Raw genomic sequence first — 16617 nt, 5'->3', positions numbered from 1 at the left:
GCACCTCTCCCTGATTTAGAATGTTTGGAGCATTATGTGCAGGACCCACCAATCATCTAGGGATTTTGACGATTTAACTGGGTGGAATTTGGAACGAGATCCCTCAGGAGGACATCCAACAACTCTATCAATCAATGTTAACCCGAATGTCTTCTTCCATAATTGCCAAAGGTGGTCCAACGCTTTCTCTTCAGTAAATCATGGAAATTTTCCGAAATTGTAATAATTTGTTTGCTTGTATATGTACATCATATCTATCACTCCCATCCCATTGGATTATTCCTTCGTAGAGCTTTTTTTTTCGTCTTATACCGTACACACAGGCTGACAGTTCGTGAACTGTATGAAAAAAGAGTAAATTAGCTATAAACTACGGCGTGCACACACTTTATTCAATATGTAAACGTCACTACGGATATTCAGATTTAGGTTATGGCATGTTCGATACGCCTGCCGTCATGCTATCATTGAGGATGAAGTGGCGCAGACGAATAGCGAAATTATGCATGACTCACTGAGTACTGGAACATCGGTGCTGTCGGTGATTTCCTGAGTGGCTGTTCTCAGCTCAGCAGTGATTTTGGGGTTATTGTTGTACACAATATAGCCCCCCAAAAAATGGAGTCTCATGTCTTCAGACCCGGAGAATGTGACTCCCAATCGAGGCCTGTGGGTGTCCCACAGCCAGAATGCGGTCCGCAGAGTGCTCCTCCAGGACATCAAACATTCTCCTGCTTCGATGGGGTCGAGCTCCGTCTTGCATGAACCACATCTTGTCGAAATCAGGTTCACTTTGGATAATGGGGATCAAATCATCTGCCAAACCCTTCACGTACCGTTCGGTAGTCACCGTACCATCAACGAATACCGCACCGATTATTTCGTGACTGGACAATGTACACCACACAGTCACCTGTTAAGGTTGAAGCGACTTCACGATCATGAATTGCGGATTCTCAGTCCCACACACGAGTATTTTTTGGTTATTGACAGACCTATCCAAACGAAAATGGGCTTGAACAACAAGGCGTGGCCGACCGAGTTGGCCGAGCGGTTCTAGGCACTACAGTCTGGAACCGCGCGACCACTACGGTCGCAGGTTCGAATCCTGCCTCGTGCATGGATGTGTGTGATGTCCTTAGGTTAGTTAGGTTTAAGTAGTTCCAAGTTCTAGGCGACTGATGACCTCAGAAGTTAAGTCGCATAGTGCTCAGAGCCATTTGAACAATTTGAACTTCAATAATTATCATGAGCTTTGGAAGTACTCTCAAAATGATGAAAAAGGGAGCATGCTTGCAGAATGAGTTGAAGAGAATAATCTTCATCTAGTGTTTGGTGTCAAAGATCAAGGCTCTTTCTGGTGAGCTGCTTGGGGCAAGAATTCAAATCCTGCCTTGCGCTTTGTTAGCTGCAACGAAAGTGGCTTTCCCATCAACGCCACAAGAAAAGTGATAGATGCCTTTTCTCACAGCCAACACAGACCTGTTAATAACACAAATTCGCTGCACGGTTCCTGTCATACGACAAACCACGTATGCTCGATGGAATTTCCAGAAAGCTAATTGGACGAAGTTTTCAACCTAACTGGGTAAGACCATTCGCCGGATCCTTCCATCACGTAAGAACTATCAACGCTTCATTGGTGCAGTAAAAGGAACAGCTGAGAAGTGTATGCTAAGAGAATACCGAAAAGAATATGTTCCAGGATGGAATGATGAAGTGAAACACTGTACCAACACTTCCAGCACAGTGGTGACCCAGAGATAGCTACTGAACTATTGTTCAGCTTGGACATGTCTCTGAGGCAGAAACGGGCAGGGAACCACTCGAGCAGGGAAGCATGGAGTCTTCTGAGAAGACTGGGAGGAAGTGCACCAGCAAGCAGAAACAATTCTGAAATAACCCTAGACCAGATTACCCCCCATATCAATACTACCCCATGAGTACCTCCCGACAAGAAACATACAAGACATATCAGACGACAGATTCGTGACCTGAAAAAGACGGCATCTCCGAGTATGCCCGTCCCTTCACAGTTCCAAACATTGACTATGTACCTTAGACCTCTTTAGGCGCCTGGATTCGATGGTATCCATCCAGAATGCCTAATCCATATACACTCCTGGAAATTGAAATAAGAACACCGTGAATTCATTGTCCCAGGAAGGGGAAACTTCATTGACACATTCCTGGGGTCAGATACATCACATGATCACACTGACAGAACCACAGGCACATAGACACAGGCAACAGAGCATGCACAATGTCGGCACTAGTACAGTGTATATCCACCTTTCGCAGCAATGCAGGCTGCTATTCTCCCATGGAGACGATCGTAGAGATGCTGGATGTAGTCCTGTGGAACGGCTTGCCATGCCATTTCCACCTGGCGCCTCAGTTGGACCAGCGTTCGTGCTGGACGTGCAGACCGCGTGAGACGACGCTTCATCCAGTCCCAAACATGCTCAATGGGGGACAGATCCGGAGATCTTGCTGGCCAGGGTAGTTGACTTACACCTTCTAGAGCACGTTGGGTGGCACGGGATACATGCGGACGTGCATTGTCCTGTTGGAACAGCAAGTTCCCTTGCCGGTCTAGGAATGGTAGAACGATGGGTTCGATGACGGTTTGGATGTACCGTGCACTATTCAGTGTCCCCTCGACGATCACCAGTGGTGTACGGCCAGTGTAGGAGATCGCTCCCCCCACCATGATGCCAGGTGTTGGCCCTGTGTGCCTCGGTCGTATGCAGTCCTGATTGTGGCGCTCACCTGCACGGCGCCAAACACGCATACGACCATCATTGGCACCAAGGCAGAAGCGACTCTCATCGCTGAAGACGACACGTCTCCATTCGTCCCTCCATTCACGCCTGTCGCGACACCACTGGAGGCAGGCTGCACGATGTTGGGGCGTGAGCGGAAGACGGCCTAACGGTGTACGGGACCGTAGCCCAGCTTCATGGAGACGGTTGCGAATGGTCCTCGCCGATACCCCAGGAGCAACAGTGTCCCTAATTTGCTGGGAAGTGGCGGTGCGGTCCCCTACGGCACTGCGTAGGATCCTACGGTCTTGGCGTGCATCCGTGCGTCGCTGCGGTCCGGTCCCAGGTCGACGGGCGCGTGCACTTTCCGCCGACCACTGGCGGCAACATCGATGTACTGTGGAGACCTCACGCCCCACGTGTTGAGCAATTCGGCGGTACGTCCACCCGGCCTCCCGCATGCCCACTATACGCCCTCGCTCAAAGTCCGTCAACTGCACATACGGGTCACGTCCACGCTGTCGCGGCATGCTACCAGTGTTAGAGACTGCGATGGAGCTCCGTATGCCACGGCAAACTGACTGATACTGACGGCGGCGGTGCACAAATGCTGCGCAGCTAGCGCCATTCGACGGCCAACACCGCGGTTCCTGGTGTGTCCGCTGTGCCGTGCGTGTGATCATTGCTTGTACAGCCCTCTCGCAGTGTCCGGAGCAAGTATGGTGGGTCTGACACACCGGTGTCAATGTGTTCTTTTTTCCATTTCCAGGAGTGTAGAAGAAAAAGCTAAGAAATTTCTGGTAGAATTTTTCACTAACATTCTGCTGATTGGTGAACTTCCATTGGAGTTTAAAAAAGTGAAGATAATATCTGTTCGCCGGCCGAAGTGGCCGTGCGGTTAAAGGCGCTGCAGTCTGGAACCGCAAGACCGCTACGGTCGCAGGTTCGAATCCTGCCTCGGGCATGGATGTTTGTGATGTCCTTAGGTTAGTTAGGTTTAACTAGTTCTAAGTTCTAGGGGACTAATGACCTCAGCAGTTGAGTCCCATAGTGCTCAGAGCCATTTGAACCATAATATTTGTTCTGAAACCTGGCAAACCTAGCAACATGGTAGAAAGCTATCGCTCATTGTCCTACTTAGCTGCTTCTACAAGCTTTTTGAATGGCTAGTATATAACAGAATAAGTAGCGCTATCCTAGAGAATGTTCCAGTTGATCAGCCAGGCGTCAGACCAGGTCGTAGCTGCTGCGACCAAGTATTATTCTCTCACATCATTCATAGACTCAGGATACCAAATGAAGCAGAAATCATATGTGGCGTTTGTTGATCTAACTGCCGCCTTCGACGCTGCTTGGAGGGAAGGCCTTGTTTACAAATTTCTCCGCAACATACGGTGTCGAACAATGGTTCGTCTGGTTAACAGCATACTAACCGATCGGAAGTAAGGAGAGGAAGCTAAAACAACGGATTGCACTAAGGATCAGTTCTATCACCATTACTGTTCAACCTATATCTATCTGATCTACCTGTCACTTCGTCCAAAAAATTCTGCTATGCCGATGACCTGGTTCTAGCTGTGTCATACCAGGAAATGAAGGCAACAGAAGAGATTCTAATCAATGACCTGTCTGTATTGAACAACTACTTCAAAATCTGAAGACTCGAACCCAGTGTGAGTGAAACAGAAGTCTGTTGCTTCCATTAAAATAACATGTTGAAGAACGTAAAACTGGAAATAATTTCCAGAGGCAGGATTCTTCGTCATAATTAGAACCCAAAATATCTTTGTGTCATCATGGTCCGTACACTTTGCTTCAAACAACACCTTCTTAACTTAGCTCAAAAGTTGAGGACTCGAAACAACACACTCCATAAACTATGCGGAACTATCTGGGGATCTTCAGCAACCACCCTGCGATCATCAGCTCTGGGTTCGGTGTACTCAAGTGCTGAGTATTGTGCACCTGTTTTGATGAACAGTCATCATACAAGGCTTGTTGACATCCAGCTGAATACGACAATGCGCATAATATCTGGCACAATCAGATCTACTCCAGTTCATTGGCTTCCACTGTTAATCGGTGTAATGCCTCCTGATCTACGTATATATACTGCCCTTATGAGGGAATTCCACAAGATCTCCAGGAATTCTAACCTCCCCATGCATAGCGACCTGCCACTTTTAAATCGTAAGGGACTCAAATCACGCCATCCAACTCTGTGTGATGCTGCTGACATGGTTGTTAAGGATTTCAAACCCCTTGAAGAATGGAAAGGTCGGCAGGAAGTAGGAAACTGTGACAAATGTGTGCCTGCTAAACTTCCGAGTGGCTTCGACCTACCACGCAACACCTGGACTACCCTCAACAGAATCCGCACCGGCCATGTCCGATAAGGATTGCTCTCTTTAAGTGGAAGAAGCTGCCTAATCCAGCATGTGACTGCGGGACTCCATACCAGACTGTCCACCACATTGTCAGTGAATGCAGGATTCGAACCTATCACGGTGCTGAAGAGGACTTCATGCTAGCAACTCCAGATGCAGTGCGCTGGATTGAAGGACTGGATATTCAGTTGTAAAGCCAAACTTAAGTTTCTTGTGTGTGAATATGTACATATGAGTATGTAATTTAATTTTAAGATATGTCTGTATTAGCCATACGCTAAATAAAAAAAAATATTTTCAAGTTCTGTTCAGAAAGCATGAAATACAATCTATGTAAATATCAGTCGAAATTCTATTGTTATCAAGAGCATATAGACCAAAAGAAAGCAGAGAAGTTCCTATTTATGCTATGATTTGATATTTATTTATTTTTTCAAACATGAAAGAAATAAGTCCACAATCTATATTGTGATGAGGAGTGTAATTCTGATAACTTCTTCAGCTCTTGAGATGATCGACCTCCATTCCCACTGTTGTCATCGTCAGAGATCAGTTAGAACGTAGTTGGTTGGGAAAGTGTCAAGGTGTGCGACGAATTTTCTCCCTCTCTTTCAGGCAATTCGACGCTCCTGCACGATCTTTCTCGCTCTCCATCCTTCTCTCACACTTCTGACCCTTCAGTGTTGCTGGAAGACTTTACGAGTATACCCGGCGTATTTGGTTGTTGGCAATGCTTGCACAAGCTCAGGTGATGCTTGATAACACACTACACCTGAGTCAGTGTAACAATATCCTCGACAACTAGTAGTGCTATCGCCAGATAGCAACAGTGAAATGGTAACTACTGCAGGAGACAAAAAAATGGTTCAAATGGCTCTGGGCACTATGGGACTTAACATCTGTGGTCATCAGTCCCCTAGAACTTAGAACTAATTAAACCTAACTAACCTAAGGACATCACACACATCCATGCCCTACGTAGGATTCGAACCAGCGACCGTAGCAGTCGCGCGGTTCCGGACTGAGCGCCTAGAACCGCTAGACCACCGCGGCCGGCTGTAGGAGACACATGAGTCTTGTACAGAACAGCAACAAAAAAGCGGCGTTACCACAGAGAAGTTTACAAAATGTTTCCTGGCGTCGTCTGTTCTCGAAGTGTCCTCAATTTATTACTCGATTCGAATGAGGCCGTTTTACAGTTAAATACAAGAGCGTGATGAAAAGTATTGCCTTCGAACGTTTTGTGTGAAAACCTTTTAAGGCTTTTTAAATAAAACAAACATTATTAGCATTCTAAATCTTTATTTTTGTGGCTACATATTTGTACCGCTCTGCTGCTAGGTGGCTCCGAACTGTAGCATGTAACAGGGCTATGAATAACGTAACTATGTCGGTGCGTGAGACAACGACGAAGTGTGCTGTGAATAACGTCATCAGAGGCAATAACGCCCATTCTTCCTGCAGAGCTGCTCACAAGTCTTGGAGAGTGGTTGGTGGATGCTGACGTGATGCAGCCCGTGTCCCTAGCGCATCCCAGACGTACTTTATGGGATTCAAATCGGGAGAGCGAGCTGGGCGTTAAGCCATCGGGTCACATGAGTTTGCGACTGTTCTGCTTCCATTCTTGCTATGGCTCTCCACCGCAGAGTGTCAAATAGGCGTCTTCTCTGTGCCACACTGTGCACAGTTTGTGTTTGTGTACAAAGCGATTGTGGATGTGAGACTACCCGACAAACACGAATCCATTCGATAGGTGTCCTGATGTCACCGTTGGCGTGGTTTTCCGTTAACCGAAATGCCATCTTCCATGCAGAACACGATCGTCCGGACATCTGTTGACATTTTGTATGACTATATCGTGAATTAGACACAGGCCGCGTAAATACCAGTTTGTTGCTTTAATTTTGGACACCAGTGTACATAGGCAGCAGCAGATGGTCGTGAAATATTTCAGTTTTACCTAAAATCATTAATAAAGTTTTTGTTAATTTCCCTGATTTATTTCAAACAATTAAACCTTCGTTTGCAAAATTAAACCTCATGCTGGTCAATTTGATACCCCAATCATCGTTTGGCTATGAAATTTCGGACAAAGAATTTCCCTCGAATCAGTTATTAAATTTTTCTTAACTTCCTCGAATACATTACAGCAGTTAAACCCTGTTTTGCAAAACTAGACCTCGCGCTAGTCAGTCTGATACCCCATGTGTCCATTTCTCGTTCTTCGTTTTGCTGTGAAAATTCGGACAAGAATCCGTTCTGTAAATTATAGGAAGTGGTATTTCTCATGACCCCGAAATATTTGACAAAAAAAACTGAGAATTATATTATCTGAAAAAAATTAACGTCAAGGAATTTCCTTTTTTCCGTCCTACTGAATAACATGGCGCAGTGGTAAGACGCTGGAACCATATTCGGGGGGACAGCGGTTCGGATCGTTATCCGGCAATCCCGATTTGAATTTTCCGTGGTTTCCCTAAAACTCTTAGGGCGAATGCCAAGAAGGTTCATTTGAAAAGGCACACCTGATTTCTTCCTCAATCCGAGCTTATACTCCATCTCTAACGACCTCACCGTCGACGAGATTTTAAACCCTAGTTTTCATTTCTTCTTGCTTCCTTCGCTCTCATCAATAAAAGAAATATATGCTTTTCCAAAACGAAGTGAAATGATCGCCTGGCTTAGTTGGCCGGCAGGCCCCACCCGGGAAGATCAATGCCGGGCTGCAAGTCATATTTCAGGTGACGCCACATTGGACGACTTGCGTGTCGGTGATGATGATGATGATGATGATGATGATGATGATGATATGATGATGATGGACAACACAACAACCAGTCCATGAGCGGAGAAAAATGTCCAGTCCGGACTGGGGTCGAAACACGTTACCACTCAGCTAAGCAGGCAGACTGCTTTTCCAACCTAAGGATGTATCGCTTTATAAATTACGAATATTATTACTCAATCTCAGGTATGAAACTTACCAAACGAATTTAACATACAAAATAATTCTTTCATTGTTTGAGAAACAGTTTACGACAGAAGGAACACTCATTTTGGTGCCTTCCGTAGCTTAAGACAAATCATCTATATAACATTTCATGTCGACCAGGAGCACTTCAGATGCGAGAGACCGAGGGAAGGAGAGCAGAGATAAGACACTGGTATTTCGCAGGACTGGGAAGCAAACTGCCATCTGCCCATTCAGATTTGGCTTTGCTTGAACCATTTATGGAGATTGTGGGTATATACCTTTAAAGAGGTTGCAGGCAATTTCGTTTCAAATTTGTATTAATTCTTATATTGTGTTCCGTCCCTGACGACCCAGTCGTCATAGGGACGTTAACCCTTAATCCTCCGTATTTACTTTGGATGCAGAGTGGCTTGCCTATTTAACTAGTAACGACTATGGTATTCCATGTGCTAGAAATCATGCCCTGTCACAGTTGATTCGGGTAGCCGGGGCGACGCTACGTATCGGCGAACAGTTGCGCAGGTGTAAGCCGAGGGACTGGCCTACCAGAATAGCTTGTCCTAATGCAGCGGCTCTGTGTACCGAGAAGAGGCAGCGTGCTGATAAATCGAATCCAGAGCTGCACGCATTGCCCAGCATGCATTTCGCATTTACACAGTTTTCCTGTTCAGGTACACTGTCATTCGCCACGTTCGTTTAGTTTCCAAACTCAGTTCTCAGGCATAATCAAACTGAGGGAATCAGCTCTCAAGCGTAAGCAGTTTATAGTGAAATGTCATCTCTGCATTGCAGCCCAAATTAAATACATTTCCGTGTGGATCAATCTGGTTTCTGTCCTGTCCGTTAAATCGATGTCCACTGTTTGATTAAATACCATGGGCATGACACCGAGTATTGGAGCATTTAAAGGTTCCAGCCTACTGATCGCTTTCACTACTAGCAGAATACATATCAATAAATATTACATAGTTCAATAATAGATGGCAACGTAATGTCTTTCCTAGATTATGTTATATGGCGCGTGTATAATGTCAGCACTTTCCGAAGAATTTTACGAAACCGGGTAAGGGAGATTAATTTCATTTGAAAATATTAGCTTATTCGGATTAAGAAGTTTGCACTATTTTAGCACCAACAATCACTTCAAGAAATGAGTTTGAAATAGATTTTCTGAGTGTCAATACATTATTTTATATATCGCACCCAGGCGAGAAAAGTGACACAATTTGAAAAATGGCATATTTAGTTAATGTTGCTGAAAAATACGTATGAAGTGTCCAAACGAGGAGGGTTAATATAATGGAATCTTCTGACAACAATACTTACTTGAAATTTAAAGGAAGTATACCATTTTAGTATAAGTTTTATAGAATTAATTCTGTAAGTCGTGTTTTCTCAAGTATCGCATTTTTGAGTTGTATCGTTGTTCGCGCCGGAGAGCGATGTGTGTTCAGAAAATAACAACTTTTCCTCTTCTAAGCATTCATGTAGTTTCATCTTCACAAAATGGAAAGTTTTCTGTATATTTTAATCATTTATTTCATCTACATTTGTATGACAATAGATTTTTTTGGGGGATGAAGTAACGTATCGGTATCCAGTAAGACATAACCATAACCTTCTGTTGACGAGTATTCTCTTATAGGGGTAACAGGACAAGGAGCTTCAATGACGCATTCACTAAGTAAATTCAGAGTCATTCCCGTAGATATGGAAATTAAGTCTAACATTTTAAAAAGCGGACCGCATTAATTACCTACAACGGTGCGCTACAAACAGATTTCATGCAGACCGAACGACATTGTAGATTAAATTTATACACACCGGACAAAAAATTAGTCAGCCGCAGGAAACACCATGCTGTTACCGCCTCTAGTCGTCATAACGGCCTCAATTCGGGTATAAAAAGAGTCGATAACTGTCTTCACGTATGCCATATTCAGCTGAAGCTACTCATCGATGACTAGACTGTGTAGAGCTACAGGAATTGGGATTGACACTTTTCATCCACTGCTCAAAATGTTCCAAGACATTTTAAATGGGATGAATATTGGCTGTTTAAGCGGGACAGACAAGATACGATAGCGAACTGAGTTTTCGTCGCACCAGTAACATATGAGTACAGCGTTGCGAACTCGGCTGTTATCTTAGATGATGAACGCGAGCAGCATATTCATCATGAATATGCAGAAGAAAGGGCAACACTTATTCACCGTGGATGTTAAAACAAACATTCTAGTTCACTTTCACCGGTATGTGTGAGCCTAGGCCATGATTCGAGACACACACTAAGAATGTAACGCAGCCACAACCGGCCTGATGTCGACCATCCACACACTGTAGGTTAGACGTGTTATTGTTCCATCGGTGCATTCGGTGCCTTGCAGCATTTTAAAACCAGCAACGCTGTCACCAGTGGCCTTTGGTGAGGTATCCAACTCTAAATTTCATGACATGCAACTCCCTTCACAACTTTAGCTTGAAAACTGGTAAAGATGTTATTTGGTGCCCCCTCCCTCTCCCCTTCACCAATCAACCAACCAACATTGTCGGTTAGTCTGTTCTGGCGACCACTGTTCTCACTCGGTGTTCTACGGCTGCGATTGAGAAATGATCCCTTTTAGACAAGTTGGAGAGTATTCATTGATACAGCTACAAATCTGGCATCCTCTTTCGCAGTGTGGTATTCGACACGTCCAAAACGATAACTCTTTTCTGTAACTCTGTCTCGTCTCCAAAAGTAGTTCAAATGGCTCTAAGCGCTGTGGGACTTAACATCTGAGGTCATCAGTCCACCTCGACGTAGAACTACTTAAACCTAATTAACCTAAGGACATCACACACATCCAAGCCCGAGGCAGGATTCGAACCTGCGACCGTAGCAGCCGCATGGTTCCAGACTGAAGCGCCTAGAACCGCTCGACCACAGCGGCCGCCTGTCTCGTCTTCACGCCCATCTATATTAATATACTAATTCGATACAAACGACAGTCACATGCAAACAACACTTTATTGCAGTAATGTATGTGACGGTGGATGGTCGTATGAATGTCCAGTGCGGGTTCTACTTTAGCTGCTGCTTTATATGAAATAGCGTGTTGATCACTTTATGGTTAGTAATGTACTTTCTATGTCAGATGATATAGTACTTCTAGATCTCTTTCTCGACTCGGCCTTTGTAACCAGACACAGTAATTCAGTAATCTTGGAGTTAGAGGTAATTATTTTTATCTTTTACCTGGTTATTAATTTCTCCCGTACGTGTACAAAGTTTAGGGTATCTGGTATAACGTTGTTAATTTCTGATTAAAGGTCTCAAAACCTACGATGGGGAACCAGAGATTTCTTATCTGCCGTGATGCACGGTATGTTGTTGCCGTTCAATTATCTTTTGGTCGTAGCTGGAAAAATGGCGAGTGATTATTACCAACATCTATGCGTTCCAAATCGCCACAGGTACAGGTAAGTGAAACCCTGTCATCGAAGGCACGGATTGCAGCACTAAAAGGTGTAAATCACGGAAACGTGGAAGTTGACATATACGGCATTCTAAGTCTGCTATAGCCTACCTCCACGCTGGACAGGCCTGCGATGGTGATGCAGTGACAGGAAGTGTCTGGTGTGTGTGTGTGCGTGTGAGTGTGTGACGTCATGGAGTAGCCTATATAAAGCGTCCGTAGGCCGTTGGCTGTTTGAACGTGTTTCATCTAGCGTGGGAAATGTGAAAAACCGTCACAGTATAAAACCAGATAAAAAGTAAAAAAGACTAACGGCGTTATAAGGACTTCTTAGCGTAACTGCCAAACGTGATACTTGAATCATGAAAACAGGAGGCGCAGAGGGTAGAATATAAAGTACTGCCGGAATGGAAGCTGCAAGGGCGTGATGTGAGACGTGTTTTGAGGAACAAAAATATTAATCTACATCAAAGTTGCAGGTTACCTATCATTCAGCATCTCAGGAAGGAGGTCATCTACTGACATGTACATATTCGGCGGAAATTTTTCATAGTAATTAATTAAACAATGACGATTCCTAAATTATTTACGAATTCGTAGCAAAGTACTGAATTACGTGATAGCAAACAATAATTAGTAAATGTAGGCAGCAGATGTACGAACTCTGGGATAGTTAGACACTGGCTATTTACTGGAATAAATATATAAATGACTGATTTTTAAATAAGTACATTGTAGCGTAATATAATTACATTAAATCTGATGGTAAATTCTACATTAATGTATCAGGCTGTTGTTAGATACTAAATGTTGACAAAACAAGCTAAATGTATAGATAGAACGGTGGAATATGGACTCACATTTGTTCACGTACTCTGTCTAAGTCATCCTGTATCCTTCTACGGTGACTCAACAACGACAATATCTTGTAAAGTACAGCGTCATCGGCTAACAGTGGCAGATTGCAGCTCCCTTATCCGTCAGATCGTTAAAGTACACTGCCTGACCAAAAAAGTGAAATGAAATCAAACATCACGGGTTTAGATTGTATGTGATGTTATTTCAGTGATGATAAAATCGAGTCAAATTTACAAAGAAATTTGCAATGAAAGTCCACTTATCACTATGTCGCTGCACGCTGTCTGGTCTGGATGTATGCTCTGGTAATGTTTGGAAGGTTGTCATGGAGTTATTGTATCATCTTACTGACCCACAACTATTGTAAATGGTTCTTGATACCGTGGATACTTGCACTGGGAAGTCCAAGCTGGTCCCACACATGTTGTGTAGGGGACAGCTCTGAGACTCTTGCTGACCACAGGGGTACCTCGACATCACACAGACAGTTTATAGAGACACGTCGTGAGTGTGGACCAGCATTGTCCTGCTGAAAAATGACGCCACGATAGCTCCTGTCAGAAGTAACATACGAGGATGTACAATGTACGAGACCGACCGTTGCATCACCAGAGTTCCCTCAATCGCCACCAGTCGTGACCTGAAGTCAGGCCTGACGGCTCCCAACTCCATGGCGCCAGGAGTAGCACTGTTGTGCTTCTCAAAAACAGTGGAATACAGGGTCACCTCCTAGAGCCACACCGTATTTTCCAATGAAGGTCTTCCCCACGCGGTTAGTACAGAACCAGGTTTCATAGCCGAAAACAGTGTGACGCCTTTCATCAGGAGTCCCTGCTTCCCGGTCACAGCAGCATTCCAAACTTGTTGCAGTAACGGCAGCCTACACAGCGGGTGGTAATTCTCTATTCCGGAGGCTGCTAGTGTGTGGTGACACATAATGTGTCAAGGAGTACATTACTTGTTCTCGAAAGTCAATCACAGATATAAAGCGGCTGCAACGTATTTGGTGCACAATATGGCGATCAACCTTTGTGGAGGGCAGACGACTATTTGCCTGTCCTCACATTCCCACTCAGTCCCTATCGGGCCACTGTCACATCCGAACGCTCCACAAATCTACAAATTTGGATATTACACCATTCGATCATCCGACTAAACGGATAGCCATCATGAGGCCCCTTTCAAACTCTGGCATATGATTATACTCTATCTCTCACGGGAACTCGGCATCTTCGTGTACTTCACAATGACCACTCAACATCTGATGCTTATCTCATCATAATATACCCTGTCAGGCCTGTTGATAACACAAAATACGAAATAACACTAATACATTATCGTGGCCGTTGTACTTGTCGAAGAATATTGCATTTATAAACCCGCCGAAGGCGTATACGTGTACGAAGTTCCATTGTCATCCGACAATGTTTGAGTGCTTCACAGTTATTAGCAGGAAAGGGATATACGGAACAAGAGCGGTCCTATTACATCTCCCTAGGGCACCCCGGAAGACTCCCTCGTCTTGGTAAACACTCGCTGTCAAGGACAACGCCGGCCAGTGTGGCCGAGCGGTTCTAGGCGCTTCAGTCTGGAACCGCGCGACCGCTACGGTCGCAGATTCGAATCCTGCCTCGGGCATGGATGTGTGTGATGTCCTTAGGTTAGTTAGGTTTAAGTAGTTCTAAGTTCTAGGGGACTAATGACCTCCCATAGTGCTCCGAGCCATTTGAACCAAGGACAACGTCAGAGTGTAGTAGGAGCCGGGATCCTCTATTGCCATCTCATGAGTAGGAAGCCACTAGCACACTGTAGAGAGGGCTGCGTTTGGAGACGTATAGTACTTAGAGGTATGGAGTTTTCACGATCGATATCACATTATATTCAGCGATGAATCTTAGTGTTGCAGTACCTTGGATGACTATTGTTCCGACTGTGACGATGAATGGAGATGACACATTCTGACAATATGTTGGAGAGATACGCAGGTGCTAACTCCAGCTTCATGGTGCAGGATGCCAACAGATATGACTTCTGTCACCACTGATAATGAGTCAGAAATCTGGAACTCACGGTGAGCATGGGAAAATACTCTGGAACAGGTTCAGTTCAAGGTTTCCTAAGTTTTTGTTTGTGAGTGTGTTTCAATATTATTTTATTCACTTACATGGCCAGTCGATTTGAGAAACATGTTTCAAATAATTTATTTCAGCTACATAAAGAAAAAGTACGACTGACATGCACAATGTGCCAAGATGGCACTTTGCGAGTCGTACGTGGATAACTTTTTCAGCAGAGAATTTTCACGGGAAAGGTACAAAATCTAGGTACTAGTTCCGTTATGGCACACAGTTTCAACCTACCAGCGCTCACTCCACTACAGCGTGAAAATTCATACTGGAAAGAATCCGCTAGGCAGTAGCTTGACCATTTCTCAGAAGTTCCGTCTCCCAGGAATGTTAATCCCATAAGATATGCAGGAGAATTTATGTGACGTACAGGTGAGAGAAAAGAGGTACTGGCGGAACTAAAGCTGTGTGAGCGGGTCCTGAGTCGTGCCTGGACAGCTCAGTTGGTAAATTGTCCGCTAAAGGCAAATGATCTGGGTTGGAGTACCTGTCTGGCACACAGCTTTAATCTTCCGTGAAGTTTCAATATCATAAGTTCTAAATAGAACACATATAGCAAAAACTAAAGTGTGTACTTGTAGTGTGAATAAAACCGATCTAAATGATGACTAACTGAAAACCTCAGCTGCCGACAGGTGTTGTTGATATACCTCGATGTAGACAGCTGAAAATATGTGCCCCGACCGGGACGCTCTATCCATCTGAGCCACGGGAAGCGTGCAAGGGATAAGTCCCTGCAGTCGCGCTATTCATCTGTGTCCTCGGTGGCTCAGGTGGATAGAGCGTCTGCCATGTAAGCAGGAGATCCCGGGTTCGAGTCCCGGTCGGGGCACACATTTTCAGCTGTCTACATCGAGGTATATCAACAACACCTGTCGGCAGCTGAGGTTTTCAGTTAGTCATCATTTATTCCAGGGAAAAGCTGCACGGTCATCAACAGTAACTGTTCTTTGGAGAACAAGTTACTGTCTTCGTATGTATAAAACCGATCTTCCGTTAAACTGGCAACTGCTCACATGTCATTGACGGTGACATCCAAGTGTCTTTCCTCTTCTGTTACTCTTGAGCTTCAATGTGGTGGATAAAATACAAATACAATTTTCAAAATTATCACAAAACCCATTAATTAAATCGTCATCTTGTTTATAACTAGAAAGTTGTATGCATTCTCACGCCATGCTCATTTAATATTTCTAGGAAAGCTTTAAAAGTCACATAAGGGTTAACATGGTCACTGAATACATGCCTCTAATTACATTCGTCTTACTTGAAAAAAATAATTACATTAACATTATCTGTAACTAACTGTCTGGAAATTAGATAATAGCTGTCTACACCATAAAGAGAACCCATAAAAATTATGCATTCATATGTTCTTGCTTATGAAAAGCAACGTCCTCAAATATTGAAATTGAGAACGGTAGCTATTCATTAAGGATTTTAAATAGTTTGCCCGCGAAAACTTTAAATATCTAATGTCATTCAAGAAATTTAGACACGTAAGGGACGATCAAAAATATTCCTTTCCAGTGTCACGCTAACCCCTTGCCAACATGACGGTGCTCATTTATTCACATTGGAGTCGCACTAGTAACGGCCTCAAACGCGAAATTCTTGATCACCCCTCATACATGCTGTCTCATAAATGTCGCGATAAACTTCGAAGGGTTGGACAGAGTGTCTTGAGGAACAAATCGAAGATAGGAACACGTTTTCCAAGCACGTCATCAGATATCACTATGTAAGTAGGCTGTTTACGTTTTTATGTTGGTAACGCCACGTAGCGCTCTATATGAAAATCACTGACTGCGCTGTGTGAAGGCTGTGGTGGGTTTGCATTGTTGGAGTATATGCTATTGTAGTGTTGGGCAGTTGGCTGTTAATAGCGCGTAGCGTTGCGCAGTTGGAGGTGAGCCGCCAGCAGTGGTGGATGTGGCGAGAGAAATGGTGGAGAAATGGTGGAGTTTTGAGAGCGGATGATCTGGACGTGTGTCCATCAGAGACAGTAAATTTGTAAGACTGGATGTCATGAACTGCTATATATATATT

At 44.3% G+C, this 16617-nt stretch overlaps 1 non-coding gene across 1 annotated transcript; it reads left to right on the top strand.

Moving 5' to 3' along the window:
* The first annotated feature begins 15326 nt into the window (after nt 1–15326).
* On the top strand, nt 15327–15400 carry Trnat-ugu (transfer RNA threonine (anticodon UGU)). The gene has a single exon. It is a non-coding gene; the product is annotated as a tRNA-Thr (tRNA).
* Nucleotides 15401–16617: the final 1217 nt, after the last annotated feature.

This window comes from Schistocerca serialis, chromosome 3, assembly GCF_023864345.2.
Source record: "Schistocerca serialis cubense isolate TAMUIC-IGC-003099 chromosome 3, iqSchSeri2.2, whole genome shotgun sequence".
Taxonomy (NCBI): Eukaryota; Metazoa; Arthropoda; class Insecta; order Orthoptera; family Acrididae; genus Schistocerca; species Schistocerca serialis.
The sequence above is the reverse complement of the archived record's forward strand: the minus strand, read 5'-3'. Positions and strand labels throughout refer to the sequence as shown.